This window comes from Halichoerus grypus, chromosome 11, assembly GCF_964656455.1.
Source record: "Halichoerus grypus chromosome 11, mHalGry1.hap1.1, whole genome shotgun sequence".
Taxonomy (NCBI): Eukaryota; Metazoa; Chordata; class Mammalia; order Carnivora; family Phocidae; genus Halichoerus; species Halichoerus grypus.
The window spans coordinates 14,757,072-14,778,556 of record NC_135722.1 but is presented as its reverse complement, the minus strand read 5'-3'; the positions used below and the strand labels follow the sequence as shown (position 1 = coordinate 14,778,556).

The window sequence follows — 21,485 nt, the reverse complement described above, 5'->3', positions numbered from 1 at the left end:
ATAGCTAATAAGCTGCCTGAAAGAAACAGGACCTGAAAAGAGATAGTATAATATAGTGGAGCAAATATGGGCATGATATCATGGGTCTGCAACCAATAGCTGTGTGTCCTTGAGTAAGTTAAGTAACCACCTAAGGCTTTGTTTTCTCAGAATACCACTTATCCATGGTGGTTGTGAGAATAAAATATATATGTGTATGTATGTTATCTATTGCTATGTAATAAATTACCCCAAACCTATTTCACACAGTTTCTAAGCATCAGGAACGCAGGAGCAACTTACTTGGATGGTTCTGGCTCAAGGTCCCTCATAAGCTTGAAATCAAGACTTAGGTTGGGGCTGCAGTCATCTGAAGGCTTGCTTGAATGGGACTCCTAAGCTCACTCGTGTCACTGCTGGCAGGAAGCCTCGGTAGTTCACATGTTCCTCATGATTGTGGCAGTGGCTTCCCCGGAAAAAGTGATCTCAGAGAAAGAGAGAAAGCAAGCAGGAAGCCACAGTGCCTTTTATGACCCAGTCTCTGAAGTCACATACTGTCACTTTCGTTTTATTCCGTCCCTTAGAAGTGAGTCCCTAAGTTTAGCCCATACTGAAGGGGAAGGGAATTAGGATCCACCTTTTGAAGAGAGGGGAGTATCAGGAGATTTTGTGGACATATCTTAAAACCACCACAGTATAAAAAGTACTCTATACAGTGCTTAACAGTAGGTACCCTGTAAATGGCACTTATTAAACTGTTATTAGTATATACCTAATACGTGTGCTCTTTACTATAAAGCCCTTGTGGGCAGGACTAAAAAACTCATGATTCTTCGGATTCCTGGAAAATATAGAGAAAGAAGCATCATATATCACTATAATTCATTACATCTGTTTTGTAAATTAAAATGAATGGACTATGTTGCCTTAAGAGCAGTACTAATAAAAATACAATTTAGTAATACTTAATGGGTGTACCTAAAATGCATAGGCAACCTGCAAATACCAGTGACGTGGATAATTTGAATGACAGTTAATCCAAAAATTGATTTTGTTTGGTTTTATTAAGGATTTTATACTTATACTTAAATGTAGGTATGGCTCATCTGAGTATTCATCGAATTTTAATTGTGTAATGTACCAGCTTGTCTTTCTAAGTGTCCTGCTCTCCTTTCCATTTAAGAATGGGCCACTGCTAAAACTGACACAGAGGCCCCAGTCTACAGCAAAGATAAGACTTGCTGTTCACATACCTTCCCTGAGGGCAAGGAGGAAATAAACCAACAAACAAAAAAGTATTTTATCAACAAAGGGCTCAATTAAGCAGGAGAATTAATGTTGACAGTAAAAATGTCGAAGCAAGAATTAATATGACTAAATCACTGGGTAATCTAGATTTCCTCTGTTTATGTATACATTTGTATACATCGGGTATAGAATGTCCATCTTTAGCCTCAAGGATTGTCTGATGTTCATTGTAAACAAAAACATAAGAACTCTCCAACTCCAGGTGGACAGTGTAATTTAATGGGTCACTTTGAGAAGATAAGATCATTAAATAGAAGATAGTGTCACACCTTAAATTGATTAATTTTCTAGTGTTTTTTTTTTTCTAGTGTTTTGATTTGCATTAAACATTAGTCAGATCCTCAGGCTAGTGTCTGACATGGTTGAACTCTCTTTAATATCTTACCAACATAGCAATCAAACTTCTAAGGTGTTCAAAACATAGCCACTAATTTGAAAGTGAGTAAAAAACGGTCCCTGAAGAGCCAGTGTTTACAGAATTTATATGTGTCTTCATAGGCGAGGCAGGAAGTCTCCTAAGAGTTTCACAGGGAGCGTCTTATAAATGCATAATCTTCAAATACTGATCAGGTCATCAGCTGCAGATTAAAAAAAAAAAGAGAGGTAGTGAGAGTGGTCTAAAGTATTGCTAGCCTTAGCCACTAAATTAGGTTCTTGGACCCAATTCCAACATAGGGGGGTGGCTTCCCACACAACACCAAGCAATTCTTAGACGCCAGCAGGTTGTCCAAGAATTCAACTTAGTTCACCTCAATTCCGATACTATCAACCTGGAGATAGCATCCGATTCCAGAGGGTCAGGGTTCTGGCCTACACCTGCCCCCCACCGCCTTACTTCAGATGCCTGTAGCAAGCCCAGGTGTTACCTGTACTTCTGACCAACTAACTATAAATCTGAGGTTCCCAGGACTTCCTCCTCAGGTTTAAGTAATTTGCTAAGGCAGCTCACAGAACTCAGAGAAGCGTTTTACTTAATAGACTACCAGTTTATTATAAAAGGATATGACTCTGGAACAGCCCGATGGAAGAGATACCTAAGACAAGCTGTGGGGAAAGGACATGGGGCTTCCATGCTCTCTCCAACTGCACTATTCTCCCCAAATCTCCACATGTTCACCAACCCAGAAGCTCTCAGAACCCCACCCTTTTGGGTTCTATGAAAGCTTCATTACATAGGCATGGTTGATTAAATCATTGGCTTTTGGCAATTGAATTCTATCTCCAGGCCCTCTCTCTTCCCTAGCAGTAGGGGGATGGGACTGAAAGTTGCAACCCCCTAATCACAAGGTTGGTTCTGGCAACCACATCCTTCTGTGCTTTCAAAAGTCATCTCATTCACAAACAAAAGACACTTTCATCACTCTCAACATTTAGGAAATTTCAAGGATTTTGGGAGATGTGAGACAGAAACTGTGCCCGAAGACCAAACATATATGAGAAAAATATTTTGGTCATCCCAATGACCAAAAATATATTTTTTATAAATCACAATATCACAGCCACACACCAACAATCATGATAAATGTTATCAGAAAAGAGAGTCACTAGAGGTCCAAACAGTGAAGAGAAAATCCATATTAAAAGCAGTATTTTAAGGTCATTTACCATGTAGGGGACAAATAAATGATTTTATTAATCTTTTTGCTCTTTGAGGATATCTTTCTGTTATGCTCCAGGACAGTAAGCCATATTCATAATGTTAAGCCAGAATGATTAAGCAAAAGGGAACTATGTTCACTATTATCTTTTTGGTAAGACAAGGAAGTTTCTGATATAGTTTAGAGATACTTCTGTCAAATATGCTTAAAATTGGAAAAAAATTTTGACATTTGAGTAAGCTTTACTTATTATATAGAATGCACACAGAAGAAGGGGTCACTAGAGGCCTCTCGAAATACTATGTACTGATTTAGCATCATGAAGGTTGCACATCCTGTTCTGTGAATAATAAAATAGTAACAACCATCATTTAAATGTGTCAGGAACTGTGTTAAATCTTTTCACGCATTATAGTATTGAATCTTTTCAACCACCATTTGAGTAAATATTATTACCTCTGGTTTAAAGACAAGGAAATTGAAGCATAGCAGATAAGTAATTTGTCCAACATTGTTTAAATAGTAAGTGGTAGGGGCGCCTGGGTGGCTCAGTCAGTTAAGCATCTGCCTTCAGCTCAGGTCATGATCCCAGGGTCCTCCGATCAAGCCCCGCATCAGGCTCCCGGCCCAGCGGGGAGTCTGCTTCTCTCTCTCCCTCTGCCCCTCCTTCCCACTTGTGCGCTCTCTCTCTCTCAAATAAATAAATAAAATCTTAAAAATAAATAAATGGTAAGTGGTAGAGCCAAAAGGAAAGTGAGGTCTGAGAACCTCCATCCAGGTTTACTATCTTAGTCTAAGTGTTTATGGTGATGAGGAATACCCTTTCTAAGGAGGAATGATATTGTACCTTCTAATGTATTTTCAAAGAATAAGTGAGGATCCTCTCCTTTATTTCTTATTTATATGACCCTTTGTTTTTTCTCTCATCATGTGGCAAAATGAATAATGGCACAGCACCCAAAGATATCCAGTTCCTAAGCCCTGGAACCTATGAATGTCATTTTATACCGAGAGAAGAACTTTGCAGATAGGATTAAGTTAAGGATCTTGAGATGGGGGAGATTATCCTGGCTAATATAATCACAAGTGCCCTTGTAAGAGTCAGACAAGGTTTGATAACAGAAGAGGAAAAAAGCAGGGGGAGAAAAGGGCCACAAGCCAAGGAATGAGGACAGTCTCTAGAAGATGGAAAAGCTAAGGAAACGATCTCCCCCAGAACCTCCAGAAGGAAGCAGCCAGCTGACACCTCAGTTAGCCCTGTAAGACACATGTTGGATTTATGGCCTCCAGAACTGTTACGAGAATAAATTTCAGTTGTTTCAAGCCACTAAGTTTGTGGTAATCCGTTAGAGCAACCATAGGAATCTAATATACACCCCATATTACTGGCTTCGTGGCTAATTTGCTTCATATTTTGTCCTTGTGTTTTTCCTGCACTTTGTAATTATTTTATTAAGCTTTCCTGAAGGCAACTATAAAGTGTGTGAATAACATATATGTAAAAGCACCATTTCAGATCAAGGTGGAGGAAGAGTGTAGAGAATTGAGCTAAGCCACTACAGGCTACTGCTGCCTCAGCCTCCATTTTGTTCGGCCTGCGGAGACCTTAAACTGACCCTAGTCCCCTCATGCGAGCCAATGCTCTAGGTAACAGCTGGCAGAGTCACAAGCAGTTGAGTTCCTGATACGACTTCCCTAACAGCCCTTGTGATCCACAGTCTCCCCGGCCTCTCAGGGCCTTCCCTTGTGCGCCCCTTAAACAAGACCCCCATGGAGCTCACAAAAGCCTCACTCTTTTGGTTTGAATTGACCAATCCAGCCTTAGCCTGGAAACCCCAAAGTGCTCCACCCACAGGCCCAAAAAAAGGCATGTTGTTCCAGGTTCTGTCACACTCTCTCTCTGCACCCCGCCTTGACCTCCCCATGTGGCCCCTCAAGGTGTGCTTTCTGCTTCTGCCAGGACCTCTTGGAAATAAACATATCTATTTCAGTTTCTCTTGTGGTCTACTGTTGAACCCAAGACTCACCATCTAGCACCCTGTGCTCCACCTATTAAATGTTAATTTAACAAAGCCATAGCAAAGAGATATTTTGAGAGAATATCCTGTGGCTCTCCCATATGCCAGCCTTTCCTATGGCTGCAACGGAAAAGGGAAAGTGTTGCTAGGGATATAATGAAGGGCAGTCTTTCTAGATGAGGGATCAACGCACTTACAGAAAAATGTCGAGGAACGAGAGTCAAACTAATTAATCGTGACCCACATCTCTGACTAGAAATGCAGTCGGTTTCCCCCACTCCTACCACTCCTTATTATAAAAATTTTCAAACCTACCAGAAAGTTATGAGAGTATTATAAAGGCACCTGTATGCCCTTTACCTGGATTCACCAAACGCTAACATTTTGTTATGTTTGTGCACGATACATGATAGATAGATAGATAGATAGATAGATAGATAGATAGATAGATAGATCATTTGAAACTAAGTTACAGGAACCCTGACACCTTACCCTGACATAGCTCTGGGAGTAAGGGCATTCTCCTATCATCCTGCATAACCTTGATGTCATTATCACATTTAGGAAATGAACAACAGGGGCACCTGGGTGGCTCAGTTAAGCATCCAACTCTTGATTTTGGCTCAGGTCATGATCTCAGGGTCATGAGATCGACCTGGTTGTGGAGCCCGCTTAAGATTCTCTCTCTGTCTCCCCTTGCCCCTCCCCACCTCTAAAAAACCCAAAAAAAGAACAACAATTCCATAACATCATCTAACATCCAGTGCAAATTATAATTTCCCAATTGTTCTCAAATATATTTAGCTGTTTGTTTTCTGACCCAGGATAGAATCAAGGTTTACACATTGTACTTGGTAACATCTCTTTAGTTTCTTGTAATCTGGAATAAATCCTCTACTATTTTGTTTTTCATGACATGTTTTTCTTGTTTTGCCTGACCTTCCCTGCACCCACATGTAAACACCACGGGGGCGGGGATTTTGGTCCCTTTTGTTCATTGCTATATCCTCCGCATTGAAAATGGTGCCTGACACACATTAAGACTTAGTAAATATTTGTCGAATAAATAAATGAGTGAATGAATAAGTAACACAAGTATAATGAGTGTCATGAAAGGTGATTTAGAGGATGCCAAGGGGACTGAGAAGCTAATCTTGTTGTTTGTAACTCTTACCTCTACGTTCCAGTTAGACAGGTTCCAGGCTTGGGCAACAGGCTCATTTTACAACTAAAATGGGAAAATATAAAATAAGAAATATAAAAAAAAATTTTAAACACCCAAAAATTTGGTCAAGAGAAAGAGGCATGATAATATGCACCTTAACAATGAAACTACAAGAGACTTGAATTGAGTCTTGAACAATAGGATGGTGTGATTCTCAAGAACTAAATTAGCCTCAGATTAATACAAAAAGAACAGAGGCCATAAAGAGAAGATGTTTGTCTTGCTCTATGTGTTCATTCTTCCATCCAGCAAGTCTTTACCGAGTGCCTGCTGTATGTCGGGCACCATTTCATACGTTCCTGGGGGTCCTCCTTTTTAACCATACATAACCATACATAACCATACATAACCATAGTAGAAAGATAGTTTCACTTTGGAATGAAGGAAGGGAATTATCACAAGAATAAAACTATTGTGTTATTTGGAGATATTTCAATTGTATTGATTGACTTAAAAATTGCTTGTTTTTAGCTCATCACTCTAGAGAAATACATCTCTGAGGGGAAATGGCCTACCAATGGCATGACCATGACAAAGTACAGTAATCGTTGCATTGCCTCTTTTTCCTGAAAGAACTTTCCCATGATTGGTTAGATCAGCCTGAAGAGCCTTTTGTGACACTTAAAAACCACTAAGGGGCACAAAAGGGACTGTGCTGGATCAGTTTTTTAAAGGCCGTAAGGGGTGAGTCTTGTTTCAGCTGCCAATATTAGACAGAATTTCATCTATGAACTTTGTTCTCTTGTCCAACTCCAGTTTCCACAGGTTTCTGTTTTCCTTTGCTCTCCAGTCAAAAGGAAAAATACTCACATGATTATTAGAAATACTGGAGCAGTAAATTGAGGGACTTGAAACACCCTTTTTTCTCTCTCCCTTCAAAGCCTTAAATGATACTTGCTTCATTGAAGCTTACAGATCATTAAAAACAGGCCTGCCAGGGTGATGTAATACATGTTTTAGCTTCCAATAAAATTTAAAAAAAAAAAAAAACTCTGCTAAATTAATCTTTGAATCATGAAGATTTTTTTTCTTTTCTAATTTTAATATTTTGGGACATTCCAGCACCTTTTCACCACCTACCATATAGCAAACTCCCGTATCTTCCTTGAGCCAAAAGTGAACCTGGTGTCACCTCTAACAACTATGAATTCCTCCTGGCTCATTTCAAATATGTTATTATTTGCTCACTTTTTTTATTGCAAAGCAGCTCCCAAGGACTAGTGTCCTGGAAAAACAGAAATAACACAGAAGAAGAGCAGTAGTTATATGGACATCGAGACTACTATTGCAAAGCTGAATTTTTTGCATCTTTGTGGCTTCAGTTTAGAGTAACTGTAGATCGGCAGAGACCAGGCTGTCTCCAATTTGACCCTTGGTTAAGCTAAAAACTACATAACAACTAAGGATACCCTACTTCCTGTTACTTACAGGGAAAGAAACATAAAAGGGCCAGACTAACAAAAAAAGGAAATAACATCTGTGTGTGCCTACAGTGAGGTAGTCATTGTGAAAGGCACTTTTTTAAAGTTATAGTTTAAACAGTATCACACTTAATCCTCATCACAATCTGTAAGGTGTGACCATAGTGCCCCCTTAGGTGTGGTTTTGTTTTCCACAGTTTCAGTTACCCACGATCAACAGGGATCCAGAAACAGAGGATCGTCCTTCTAACAGGTAGTCAGGAGGTCAGTAGTAGCCCAACACTATATCACTGCCTACCGTTCACCTCACTGCATCGCATTTTATCATCTTACCATGTAGGCATTTTTTCATCTCACATCATGACGAAAAGAAGGGTGAATACAGTACGATAAGGTATTTTGAGAGAGAGAGAGACCACATTGATATAACTTTTGTTACAGTTTATTGTCATAATTGTTCCATTTTATTATTAATTACTGTTGATCTCTTACTGTCCTAGTTTATAAATGAAGTTTTACCATAGATATGTATGTATAGGAAAAACCGTATATAGAGTTCAGTAGTATCCCCAGTTTCAGGCATCCACTGGGGGTCCAGGAATGTATCCCATGCAGATAAGGGGGGGATTACTGTATTATCCCTATATAATAGGAAAACTGGGGCTCACAACTAATTTGTTCAAGGACATACAAGAAGTAGTGGAGAAGAAATTCTAAAACTGATTCTGTTTGGCTTCAAAGTTATACCCTTGTCACCACCTCTTCCTTCCTCCCTCTCTGACCAGTCCGTCCCATTGTCCCTTGTTCCTCAGCTTAAATGTTGGAATTTCCCAAGATTCCGTACTTGGCTCATTACCCTTCTCACTACACATAGTTACTGGGCAGTCTTGTGTCTTTTGGCTTTTCCCACTACCTTAGGCAAATGACTCCTAAGTCTGTATTTCTAGCCCTAAACGGCTCCTGAGCACCAGTCCCACACATCCAGGGTCCTATCAGGCTCATACAATCCCTACTTGTGTGTCTGACAGTTACCTCATTTCAACACATCAGAAACAGAACTCCTCACCCTCACCCTTGGATCTGCCTCTCCTCTTGGGTTCCCCCTGTCAGTTCCCAGAGTTATACTCTTATCATTCTAGACTCCTCCTTTCTTCTCCCCCTTCACATGTAGTCAGCTAAAAAGTCCCACTGATCCTACCTTACAATAGTTCTTGGATCCCTGACCTTTCCCTTTGATTCCCATTATCATTACCCCAGGTCTCATTTGAAACTTTACAGTCTCTCCCATCCATTTTGCTCCCTTTGGAGTCAAGTGATCTATATACGAAGAAAATCTAACTGTGCTGCTATTCTTCTTTTACTTAAAACCATCTGTAGAATGAAGTGCATAAGGCTTTGTGTGACCTGATTTCTGCCTCCCTCTTCAACCTCATTTCCAGCAGCCTTGAAATCTACTCTTCAGTTTTACTGAACTCAAATACTGGTAGTTCCCTCATCTCACATATTGTTTCCCATCAGGATGCCTTTGTCTAGGCTTTGCCTCTAGCACTACCACCCTGTCTTTGCACCTGGATAAACCCCCACTCCAGTGCTCATCGCAGGTAGCACCTTCTCTGGAACCCCTTGCCTCAGCATCCCTCTACTTCAGCCGACCAAGTGGGCTAAACCTTGTCCTGTATGTTCTAAGCTCCCTGTCGTTACATTATCAACATGTTTTGAAATCAGTTGTTTGTCTTCTCCATTAGACTTTAAGTTCTTTGGGCACAGAAACCATGACTTACTGAATTCTGTAATCCTAATGTCTAGTCCACTGTCTGGTACAGAGAGGACTCTTAATAATTGTTGAACTGTAATTGAACAGTAACATCTATCTCTCAAAAATGACTTCTGTGGGGTGCCTGGGTGGCTCAGATGGTTAAGTGTCTGCCTTCGGTTCAGGTCATGATCCCAGGGTCCTGGGATCAAGCCCCACATCAGGCTCACTGCTCAGCAGAGAGCCTGCTTCTCCTTCTCCCTCTGCTGCTCCCCCTGCTTGTACGCTCTGTCTCTCTCTATCTCTCTGTCAAATAAATAAATAAAATTAAAAGAAAAAAAAGACTTCTATATCGGAGGTTCAAACCAGACCCTTTTCTAGGTAAATTAAATCTGACAACTATTAAAACACAAGGACCTCAACCACACGCAAAAAAACAAACAACCCAATTAAAAAATGGGCAAAGGACCTGAACAAACATTTCTCCTAAGAAGATGTACAAATCACCAGTCAGCCATGAATGAAATGAAAGGATGCAATGAAAAGATGCTCAACATCACTAATCATTAGGGAAATGCAGACCCAAACTACAATGAGATACCTCCTCAAACCCATTAGGATGGCTACTATTAACAACAGCAGGGGTGCCTGGGTGGCTCAGTCGTTAAGCGTCTGCCTTTGGCTCAGGTCGTGATCCCAGGGTCCTGGGATCGAGCCCCACATCGGGCTCCCTGTTCCGCAAGAAGCCTGCTTCTCCCTCTCCCACTCCCCTTGCTTGTGTTCCCTCTCTCACTGCATCTCTCTCTGTCAAATAAATAAATAAAATCTTTAAAAAAACAAAACAAAACAGAAAATAACAAGTGTCAGCAAGAATGTGGATAAACTGGAACCCTGAGTGCTGTTGGTGGGATTGTAAAATCGTACAGATACTATGGGAAAGAGTATGGTGGTTCCTCAGAAGATTAAAAGCAGAATTACCAGGTATTAAGTCAGCAATTCCACCTCTGGGTATATATTCAAAAGAACTGAAGGTAGGATCTCAAAGAGATACCTGCACACCCATGTGCATAGCAGCATTATTCACAGTAGCTAAAACGTGGAAGCAACCCAAGTGTCTATCAGCAGATCAGTGAATAAGCAAACCGTGGTGTCTACATACAATGGGATTTTATTCAGCCTTAAAAACAAAGGAAATTCTGACATATGCTACAACATGGATGAACCCTGAGGACATCATGCTGAGTGAAATAAGCCAGTCGCAAAAAGACAAATACTATATAATTCCCCCTAACACGAGGTAACTTGGAGTAGTCATAATCATAAAGACAGAAAGTAGAATGGTGGTCGCCAGGGCCAAGGTGGGAATGGGAGGTTATTGTTTAATGGGTTTAGAGTTTCAGTTTGGCAAGATGAAAAGAGCTCTGGAGATGGATGGTGGTGAAGTTTGCATGACAATGTGAATGTACTTAATACCACTGAACTGTATACTTTAAAATGGTTAAGATGGGAGTGCCAGGGTGGCTCAGTCAGTTAAGCGTCTGCCTTCAGCTCAGGTCATGATCCCAGGGTCCTAAGATCAAACCCCACATCAGGCTCCCTGCTCAGCGGGGAGTCTGCTTGTCCTTCTCCCTCTGCCCCTCCCTTCTGCTCGTGCTCTCTCTCTCTCAAATAAGTAAATAAAATCTTTTTTTTAAAAAATTGGTTAAGATGGTAAATTTTTTGTTTTATGTATTTTATCACAATAAAAAATTGAAAAAAGCAAAAACAAAAGAAAACACAGATGGGAAGAAGTCTAAGGGTTAATAAGCTTCTTGAATTGGCACCAGTGTACCCCAGTGTGGACGGCATCCAACCATGTCTTCATGAGCCTACCTTAGGACCCAGTAGTTCCCAAATAGCCAGTCTGGGGTATGGCCAGAGAATCTGTAACTTTAATAAGCACCTCAAGTGATTCTGATGAACAGATAAATTTGGGGAACTTTCTAGACCACATTATTATAAAGGAATGATTGGAGAGCCCTTTATTTGGATATTTTTTAAAACAAGACAGATCTTTTTTTAAATTGTGGTAAAATATACATAATAAACAATTCAGTGGCATTAAGTACATTCATAATATTGTGCAACCATCACCACTATCCATTTCCAGAAGGCCTTCAACATCTCAAACTGAAACTCTGTATCTATTAAACAATAACTCCTCATTTCTCTCTACCCCACCCCTAACTCCTGGTAACTTCTATTCTACTTTCTGTTTCTATGAATTTGCCTAATCTAGGTGCCTCATAAAATTGGATAGATAATGGATTTTTAACGAAAGTTTAATTGCTTTCTTGCCTGGAGGCGTGAGTCTGGGTGAAGGGAAGCAAACATTAATTGGGTGCCTTGCTATGACAAACCAAGGTCACATTCAGATTTACTAGATTTATCTCAAGCAATTTATAAACTGGTTTCATGGAATCATAGAGATTCTTTTTATCCTAATTATTTTTATCATGACCTATGTGTTCATTATAAAGTCTATTCATTCAGAATGGTTACTGATTAGTTGATATTCAATCTGACTTCCTCATAAAAATTAATAAGCATCTTTTTGAAAATCCCTTCTCAGTTGTATCATTCTAAGCTTTTTCTGCAATATCAAGGCCCTGCAGAAAAAAATAAGATTACTATTAGAATGGTTCCAAAGTTAAAGACGAATTGGGACTTTCTAGTGAATTTTTATAAAAGGCATCTACTTCAAGCCATTGCAAATTTAACATTTCAAATCATCTTATCCACAAGATTTAATACTTGAATGAGGCCCTTTTTGGCTTCTTCTAGATGTCCCAATGAAGCAAGGAACTTCTTCAGTGCCCAGCATATTATTCTGGGGAAAAAGTCTCTGCATCTTGTCTAGAGTAGGACCTCAGATATCTGTGTCCAGAAAAGACCCACCACTTGGGATATGGAGCAAAGGAAATGATTGTTTTGTTTCTTTTAACCGTATTTCTCAAACTTTTAAGGCCAACTATCACTGACTATCACTACAGTATGTCTGACCCATTAGTAATATAGTATGACAGCACCTAATTATGTGTTTTGTGCAAAGCTGTGGAACAAATAGTACTCCCTGTTGCTTACTTAAACCTTGCATTGCAATATTGCTTTTTAAATCTATTCCCCTGAGGTTGGACTACTGTACTGGGTGTATTGGTCTAATAGATCTTTCTACCCATTCCTGTTCTCCAGTAAAAGAAAAAAGAGTATACTCACTTCTAGTTTTCAAACCTCTAAGGGCTCTTCTGATAATCTACATCTATCACTGTTTGAAGTTGATCCCTGGAGTCTATGCCGCTCTTTGTCACAGACATACTTTGTAACTTTGAGCAAATTATCTTAAACAACTTTCCACACTACTGTTCATTAAGCATAAAGCCAGGATAATAATACCACCTCTAGAAAAAAGGATTAATGAGTCAGTGGGTCTGTTTCCTTACTTATATCTGGATGGGAAAATGCCTCTTACGCTTCCTTCTGAATTCTCCCTTTTGGACCCCGGCCCAAATGAAGAATTGCTCTTCCTCTCTGGCTGCCAACAGGAACTTTACCACACTGCTTTTGAAGTGGTAGAGCAAAGCTTTTACCAGGGTGCTTGGAGGATCTGGCTCCCTGGAGAATCCCCACCCACACCTTCTTTGGGAGGTTCTTTTCCTAAAGTTGTATTCAGACTTACATCAATGTGCAGAGGAGACATCCTTCCTACAAAAAGCTTGTTTTTCCTCCCACAGCTGGGGGAAAGTGGTGAAGGGGAAGTGGGAACTGGGTATAATATTGGTAAATGTTTTGAGCACTTCAGATAAAAATGTTTGATAAGTACAGTCTTGTTTTTATTGCTTTATACTGCTCGTTGGAGAATGTGTTTTCTTTGGTCACCTGCCAATGAAAAAGATTAGCCTTTTCCTGAATCTAGGATTGTTTCTTTAACTAGTTATGGTAGAAGAAGATAGACAAATGCTGCTGACATTAACAAATCAAGATTGGAGCATGGTCACGCTCATTTCTGCTCACTGCCCTTTCCAGTTCATTGACAGCTGCTGCAACCAATGTGAACGGTGGTTTGGGTGGGGTTCTCTTTCTCTGCTCAACTAGTCCAAGCCGGAGGATTTTCAGTTTAGTTTCCTTGCTGGGATGTCCAGGACTCTAAAGGACTTGCCCCACCCCACCCCCTTTGTTCCTGAGTTATGGCATCCAGTAGGAAATGGCTTTTCATTTAAATGCCTCTTCTGTAACACGAGAGTCAATCTTTCGATTTCATACCTTGTATCTTCTAGGTTCTGTTTTAGTCCAAGCTTCATTTTCTTGGAGGCAAACTGTGAAGTGTTGTTGGTTGGTTGGTTGGTTTTTGCCCTTTCTCAAGTAAATTTGTTCTGGCTTATAGCAGCAGAAGCACTAGCATAACATTTCTGTATCAGAAGCTAGTTGAGCTAAATGCACATACTTTGATCTTTGCCTTAATGTGTTTATGTTGATCTAGGGTGTATCTTTTGGCTCTGAGCATTCTGAATTAAACTTTAAAGCCTTTAACCCTTACTTAGCTCATCTCCATCTCTTCAAACAAAAAGGAAACTAACTTCTATCACAGTGTGAAGGACTGAGGTCACACATGAGGGCAAATTTATTAGAGATGATGTTATTTAATGTCAGACTGCGTTTCTAAGCAATATTGCAGAATACCCTTCTCTGAAGTTCTTTGTTTCGTTTTTAGTAGAATAGAGTCTGCTTATGAGGAATGGATTACCTACAGATCTACTTGAAGGCATGAGATAAACAAGTCATCTCTTGAATTCTCTTACTCTTTAGAACAAGTAAGTTTATTTTGTTCTGAGGGAATTTTAACACTGATTTAATTGGGAGAATTAAATGATCCTGAAGCCAGTTTACAGAGGAGAGCTCTGTAGATAGTGTTTTTTATTTGGTTTGCCAGTTGCTAATTCCCACTCACTTATGGTGAGTTTTAAGTATAGATAGTTCTAAGATGTGGTCAGTTTCCATGACTGCTAAATAAAATGTGAATTTCTCATGTTACTTGAAGTCTACTTGTGGGAGGTCTTGATTTGGGTCTTTGCATCTTCTGAGGAGTGCATCATGGTTTAATACATCTCATTTGAACCCTGCAAAGATGGTGGTATTCATCTTAGAAAAGAAAAACCTTGTGCACCTCCCTGTGTGGTGTTCTATGCTGCCTAAGCCATTTACTTGTGAAACAGTAACCTTTAGGACAATAGCCTGAGGTCACTTCATTTCTCCCAGTTCTTATCTGTTTGCACCTTCTTTTGCTTTTCTGCTGTCAGATGGAGAAAAGTGGCTGGCAGAGGCAGAACCACCTTTATAATCATTTCTCTAGCAGAACGCCATGATCCTAGGAGTAGGAACCAGAAGACATAGGTAGGGTCTAGAAATCTTCAGAGCGACCTTGTATGACAGCTAAGATATTTATATGAAGAAACTTCAGTCCCTGTGACCTAAATTAAACTACTAACTAAATGGCTCATGTCATCATTTCTCTGCTTGTAAGTGGGGAATAGTGATGCCAGTCACTATCTTCCTCTGGAGTTTGGGAGAAATTTAATGAGATAATGAACTTAATTCTACTCTTACAAGGGAATATATTGTTGACTTTTAGGAGAGTGAACTATTTGGGGGTTCCTAGGGGACCTGACAATCTATTACCTCTTCCTGCACTCAAATAGAACTATTGTAAAAAGCTAACCCACTGCCAAAAAGTAAGCCATTTATTCTGTGGATAGATCAAGTCCAGTGTGAAAAAAAAGGATTTTGATCTCTTTGGAAGAACTATCACTAGATAGGCACAAAAATGTCCTTTTTTCTTTCTTTCTTTTTACAAAATCAGAACAGAGGTATAATTGTGTTCGATGGTTCACTTTAGGAGAATGTTAGGTTCAAACCCAGACACATTAAGTCAGATGATATACTTTTAAAAAGTCTCTAGAACATGCATTTTCAATGGTAGCAGTATTGCCCCCAAGGCGGCAAATATTGGTTCTTTGAGAGGAAATATCACGAAGGGTGGACAGTTGGAAAAAATATCTATGAAGGCGGGGTGGGGGGGGGGTGGAGGCAGGCACAAAATGGAGAAAAAAAGGGTTGAGAAACACTGCTCTAGTCAATTACTCTTCCAGACGTGTTTGTCCCTAAACATAGGTGAGCTGCAGATTGCCAGGTTGAATGCACATTGCTATTGATTCCTTCGGTCCCACAGCAACTGAGTTCATACAAAACTTGAAAGAGATGAAATTTATACCCTAAGGGATAATGATCTCAGACAAACAACTCAAACATAAAATCTGCCTGTTAGAACCAATACTTTGTACTTAAATAAATGTGGTTAAATCTTTAGGGTAAGAGATTCCTTTTTTCTCCTGCTTCTTTAGCCTTCCAGAAAGGCACATCAAGGGTAGGAACGATCTTCAAAGTACTTCACTGAAAAAGCCAGATTGGGAGAAAGGAGAGGGTGTGGACCCCACAGGCAGGAAGGAAATAATTGTCTAAGCAGCAATGTAAAGTGCAAAGCCGTGAAGATAAGCAATACAATGGGAATTGGCATTTCAGTATTTAAGAAATTTTAAGTTTGATGTTGCTTAGGATATTAATATTAATAAACATTTATATATCTGAAATTTTTTCCCTCCATCCCCTCATATGTCATATAGTCCTTTCATACCTTTTGAATGGATGGAACCAACCCAAAATTGACTTGCTATGTACTGTGAAATTTGGAAGAGGCCCTGTATCCCATTAGGCTCAGCAGCCCTGAAACAATAGAATGGCCATATTTAAAAATATATATATATTTTCCCCCAGCCTCTGACTCTTCTTTGCTTAATCATCCTATTCTTTAATAGACACAACCATGACTTACGGGGAAAGAAACAGTGATTATTTCTCCCTGCTTGCCCACTTCCCAGTGACACTCAGACTATGAGCAGTACTCTTTGTCCAAGCCAAGCATTGCTAAGCATTAGTTGCTGTGGCATTTAACTGCCTTACAGAAATCTACCCCAATCCCCTGTTTATTGATTTGTTAAGATCATAGAAGAAAATTAAATGAGTTAGAGAGAGGCCTTCAAGCCCCCTGACACCCATGGGGCCCACTCATCTCCACCCTCCCACCCCAATTCCAAAATCTAACATATTGCTCCTTTCATAGTTCCTTGGATCCCCGCCCTTCAACTTCTCTTTGTTACCCCCTATGTGAGTGTAACCAAACCTCAGTCACACCGTGGCCCCAGCAGCTGGGCTTCTCTCTCCCCCATCACATTGCAGACATTCTTTTCACATCATTTTGTCCTCTCTGCTGCATTCCCTCCATTTGGCATCATTCCCTCTGTGCAAACTTCTGTTTCAAGGGACAGGAGTTTGCCAAGGGGATGCTGGCAGAGAGGGTCCCATTCTCTCCTTTCTATCTGAAGAGCCCAGTGTCCCTCATTAGCATATGAGAAGAATGGTTGTAAATAAACATCAAATGAGGTTAACGAGCTACAGCTCATCAATATTAATGAAGTCCACCTCACAGCCTTGGAGGGAGGTACTGATGGTTCTAATCACAAGAAGGAGTTTCCTAAGGCCCCCAGTTACAGGGCAAGAAGGGTTAGATTCAGCCTGTTGAAATGTTTGTCATTTTATAACCCCAGGAATGCCGCAGAGAAAGGCTGTCTGATACCAGATCTGTGCTTGCAAGGCCCCTCTTGTGTCCAGATTACATCTGTTTGTCTCAACAGGTGGAAGCCTAGAGGAAGGAGGTTCTATCTGCTAAGCCAGGCTCTGGTGGGAAAGCTCCAGGTCAATCTGCAACTCCCAAGTCAACACTGAGGTCCCCAGAGTACTAGGATTCGATCTCTCGTTGCCCTTTGATCAGTAACCCCATCAAACTCAAACTCTTGTTGCCAGTGCACTGAGGAAAGATCTGGAGACCTTCTAAGCCCAGCCTCATAAGGAGATGAAAAACTCCCACTTCATGTAGCTCAGGTGCCAGCTGCCAGTCGGGTCCCTCCACAGAGCCATGTTTGATTCCTGTGCCTATTTTTAGAAGATTCAAAGAGTAGTAAGTACAGCTATCATCCATTGAGCACTCACTGTGTCCCAGGCTGCACTAAACATTTCTGATACGTTGTATAATCCTCACACTAATCCCGTGAGGATGAATCCATTTCATCAGTGAGGAAGTTGAAGCTCCTTGATTTTATGTAACCTGTCTAAGATCACACAGGTAGCAAGTGACAGGCCTCCATCCGTCTGCCTGCAGGGCCCATGCTCTTAACCACTGCATCCTGTGCCGTCTCAGACTCACTCCTGCCAAGTGTGTGAGCTTTTGTGCCATTCCTTCTCTTTTGTAAGATGCGTGCCCTTTCTTCTCCAGTTCAAGAGACTAAACACAAAGTCATTCTCTGAAAGTAGAATGAGAGGACTTTAGAATTAATTGTTCGAAAATCAAAGGACCTCTTTGAAATTATTTTTCGAAAGGAAACTTTCACTAGATGTGTTTTCCTTTGTATATAAATTTGGAGTCAGTGGGATATATGCTTTGAGGTTGTGTGTGTGTGTGTGTGTGTGTGTGTGTGTGTGTGTTGGGTAGCAATGAAACCAATTATCCACCTCGTCAGGCCAGTTCCTTTTATGATTAAGCACACACCTTGCGTGAGGTCAGTGACTGCAACACAGAGAAGCTGCCTGGCTCTCGTGGTTGATTTGAGCCCGTGATCCTAGCCTCAGTCACACAGTTTCAGCCACTGAACTCTGGCTTCCTACTTAGAGTTCATACTATCCGCTTCTTTATCTGTGATTTCCTTGGGGGTGGAAGGAGAACCTGATGTTTCACCAAATGGTTGTCATCACAGAAGTTACACCTGATTGTTTATTTAAAGAACAACTCATAATGAAAGGATCTGAGCGTGAAACAGCCACCATCTTTCTTCTTCTTTCCTCCTTGAAAACTCAGGGACCTTACTTGGTAATTTTTACTTAGGCAAAACGCCCAGGAATGTCTCCACAGAATGGCACCCAAAGCCCACCCATGCAGGAGCCCTTCCTGCCACCAAGGTAACAAAGACTGGGAAGCAATTGAAACTGGGCCTTCCTTTCCCAGGCCTGTGGCTGTTAACTTGGCTCAGAAAGATGCAGACTGATGACTTTGTCTCCTCACCCAGTCACACCACCACACAGTTTTCATTTGAGCCTGAAGTCACGTGGGTAGGCCGCTATGGCCAAACAAGGATGCGCTGTTTCCAGTTCCTCGCACCCTGGGTTTGGCCTGGGCATCCTCGTTTGAAACCATCAGGGCCCCCAAACCCTGAAGCTTTTCCAGGGACAAACTGCATGCAGTGGTGGAGAGGAGGAGCCAAGCTATGCAGCGAAGCAGCGGACGGTGTGCAGTCGGGGACGTTGGCAAGAGCCAAGGGGTTAGTTCATTGCTGCTTTGTATACTCAGGCATACCAGAAAACTCAGATTAATAGGCTGTTTATTCTTCAGCATGTTCCTTGAATCAAAGGCTCTGGATGGCATTATTAAAGAGTGTTTGGGAGAGCGCCCTGGAACACTCCTTCTGGGCTCCACTCGCTGAAGAGGAACGATTGAGTCCTTTCATTTCCTGGGCAGCATCCCTCACGCTCATTGCTCACTGTAGTATAAAGGTCTGCAGGACCTTTGTTAGAAATAGGATCTTTTGTTCTGTCTTTTTGAGGTCCCATTACCTATAGCACCTTGGTCTGGTAGAGTCTAATTATTGAATGTTCTCGTCTTTGAGCTACCTGAACCTAGTGAACACAGTCCACTGTGTCCCAGGGAGTTTTTTTTGTTGGGAGTTTGGGGGGTTCTTTCTGGTTTTGTTTTTGTTTTCTTTGGCTCTGTTTGGCACCAGTTCTCTGTTTGGGCAGCACTGTCATCTTTTTTTTCATGGCTGTTTAAAGGAATTTTGCCAGGAAGGAAGAAAACATCCACCTGAACCCTATTCTGTGAAGCAAAGGAAGATTTTTTTGGTCCTTCCAGAAGATTACCCTGAAATGTAATGAGGTTTCTTCAAACCTTGGAGTTGAAACTTACTGAATTATGAAAAACAGACCTCCTCCACTACTGCTCCCTGCAGTAGAGATTTATATTGGACTAGGTCAAAAAATTTGGAGGGAGACTGCTGTTCTACCACCCCTCCCGACCCCCTGTCAGCAGCAGCATGCTGTCCCGTGAGTGATCTCTGTCCCCTGTTCCCTCTGGTAGTTATACTTTTCCTGTGGCCTGGGAAGTATTGTACTCCAGGCCTTCCACAACTTCTGTGGGCAGACACACACACACACACAACACAGCCACAGCCCTTGTGGGCATGCCTTTAGCACAGAAGCAGCCAGAATACTGCAAAGTGCTCGAAGCTCACTAATCACTGTAGACAGTGCAACACCCCGCACATTATGGGTGCCCATATATATATATATATCTGATATATATATGCATATATATCTCATACAAATCCAGTACACATAAGCAATAGCTTTGAATCTGGCAGACCTCTTAATTACCACAGCCAGAGGCCAGAAAATGAAATTGGGGTCACATATCTGGGGTTAGAACTCTAGAAACCATCTGGCATCCCTCAGCCCAAAGTTTCCCCAAGGAGGTACACCTTGGAGCAATGGGATTCCTCTCATCCAGAAAATACTGTCCCCTCACTTCCCTCCACAACCAGCACAGCTGTGTGGTGAGGCCTATTTGCCATATATACACGGAGATCAAGATCTATATACACACCCTGGCGTTCCGCCTGAATCCTTCCACGAAGTCCATCTGTTTATCCAGTTCCAAACCCCAGAAGGCAGTCACCAAAAAGTAAATAGTGAGAAGGGACAGGGTTCTTTCTTTCTTTCTTTCTAGATAAACATGTTCCAATGAACAAAACAGATTTTGCAAACACATTCCATCAGTAAATCTTACCTAACAGCTGTGTGAGAAGGGCTTGGAACAGAGAAGGATGAGACGTGGGGGGTCTCAGGACTTGGGCAGGAGAGTAAGAAAGAGAAAGTTCAGAAATCCACAAGGCAGGGGCAGTTGAGTACTGTGCACTTCTTGTTACATGGAAATATGCTTCTTTCCTGCATTCTGTGCCCTCGTCACAAACCTGGGGTCTGTGGTGGGCTTTGTAGCTCTGGCTGCAAAGATCAACTTCTTCAGGTGAAAACCAGCCCATCAGAACTTTATCTATAGGAGACGTGGCCTGCGTTTCTGACGGCATGCTCTTCCTCCCCCACTGACCCGGCTGTCCCCCACTCCAGTTCTAACGCTCCTCTGGAGTCAGACACAGAGCATTGACGTTGAGCAGCCCATCCGGCCCATCTCGACTTCACATCTACCCCTTTGGCTAGGAAAATGAGGAACTGAGCATAGATCAAGAACTTGGATTCTGAAGAACAGGGACAAGCTCAAGAAATTGACCTTTTGCCTCAGAGGCGGCTGGATATGTGTGCGTCTCTGTTCAATGTCGAATTGGCTCACTGCACCATTCAGGAGTTGTTTTTAAAAAACGTTCTTCTCACTCCTCATTTGCGGGTCAGATGCTTTGGATAATCCAGTGGAATTCTCTCTGCTTCACTGCTGGTTGCTGCCAGACACAGAGTGCTAAATCCTGTCAGTTGGTGACTTGAAATGATGTTGTGTGAAACAGCGCTGCGATTTGGACATCCTGCGCTCATTCACGCGGACCGCTCTGCCAATTAACGGGGTAGTAAGGCGGTGCGGCGACGCGGGGGGGGGGGGGGGGCAAGCAGTTTCTGCAGCCCCTGCCTTATCTCAACTCTGGGATCAGCGTACTTACATCTGCCCCCCCCCCCCCGTGCCAGTATGTGTGTCCAGTCATCGGCGCGCCTTGAAATTCCATTTCATTCAATATTTATTATTCCTTTCCCCGGCCTCAGAGAGCAATTTCTTTAGCAGATCGTAACATGCCGGTGACAGAGAAACAGCATTTGTGTGCAGAATAGGCAAGTGGGAAGCAAAACACTCACTGCTGGGTCCCACCTCCTGGTCTGCATTTGCTGGATTGCATGCATGCCCGACTCCTCCTCTGGTGAGGTCTCAGCTCAACTGGCAGCTTCCGAAAAAGATTATCCTTGACCACCCCATCTAATGTCCCACCCTCAGTC

General features: G+C 41.6%; 1 protein-coding gene and 1 long non-coding RNA gene across 4 annotated transcripts in view; one reads left to right on the top strand and one right to left on the bottom strand.

Annotated features, from left to right (window-relative positions):
* Positions 1–21,485, top strand: part of CSTPP1 (centriolar satellite-associated tubulin polyglutamylase complex regulator 1) — a 188,325-nt gene that overhangs the window by 122,218 nt on the left and 44,622 nt on the right. The gene's annotated exons all lie outside the window — the stretch shown is intronic.
* Positions 1,733–20,939, bottom strand: LOC144379510 (uncharacterized). Of its 2 annotated transcripts, none has more exons than XR_013442670.1 (3): positions 20,281–20,939; positions 6,078–6,131; positions 1,733–1,865 (listed from the first exon to the last, which is right to left on the bottom strand). It is a non-coding gene; the product is annotated as an uncharacterized LOC144379510 (long non-coding RNA). The 2 variants fall into 2 exon arrangements; XR_013442671.1 differs by lacking the exon at positions 20,281–20,939 and adding an exon at positions 16,027–16,117.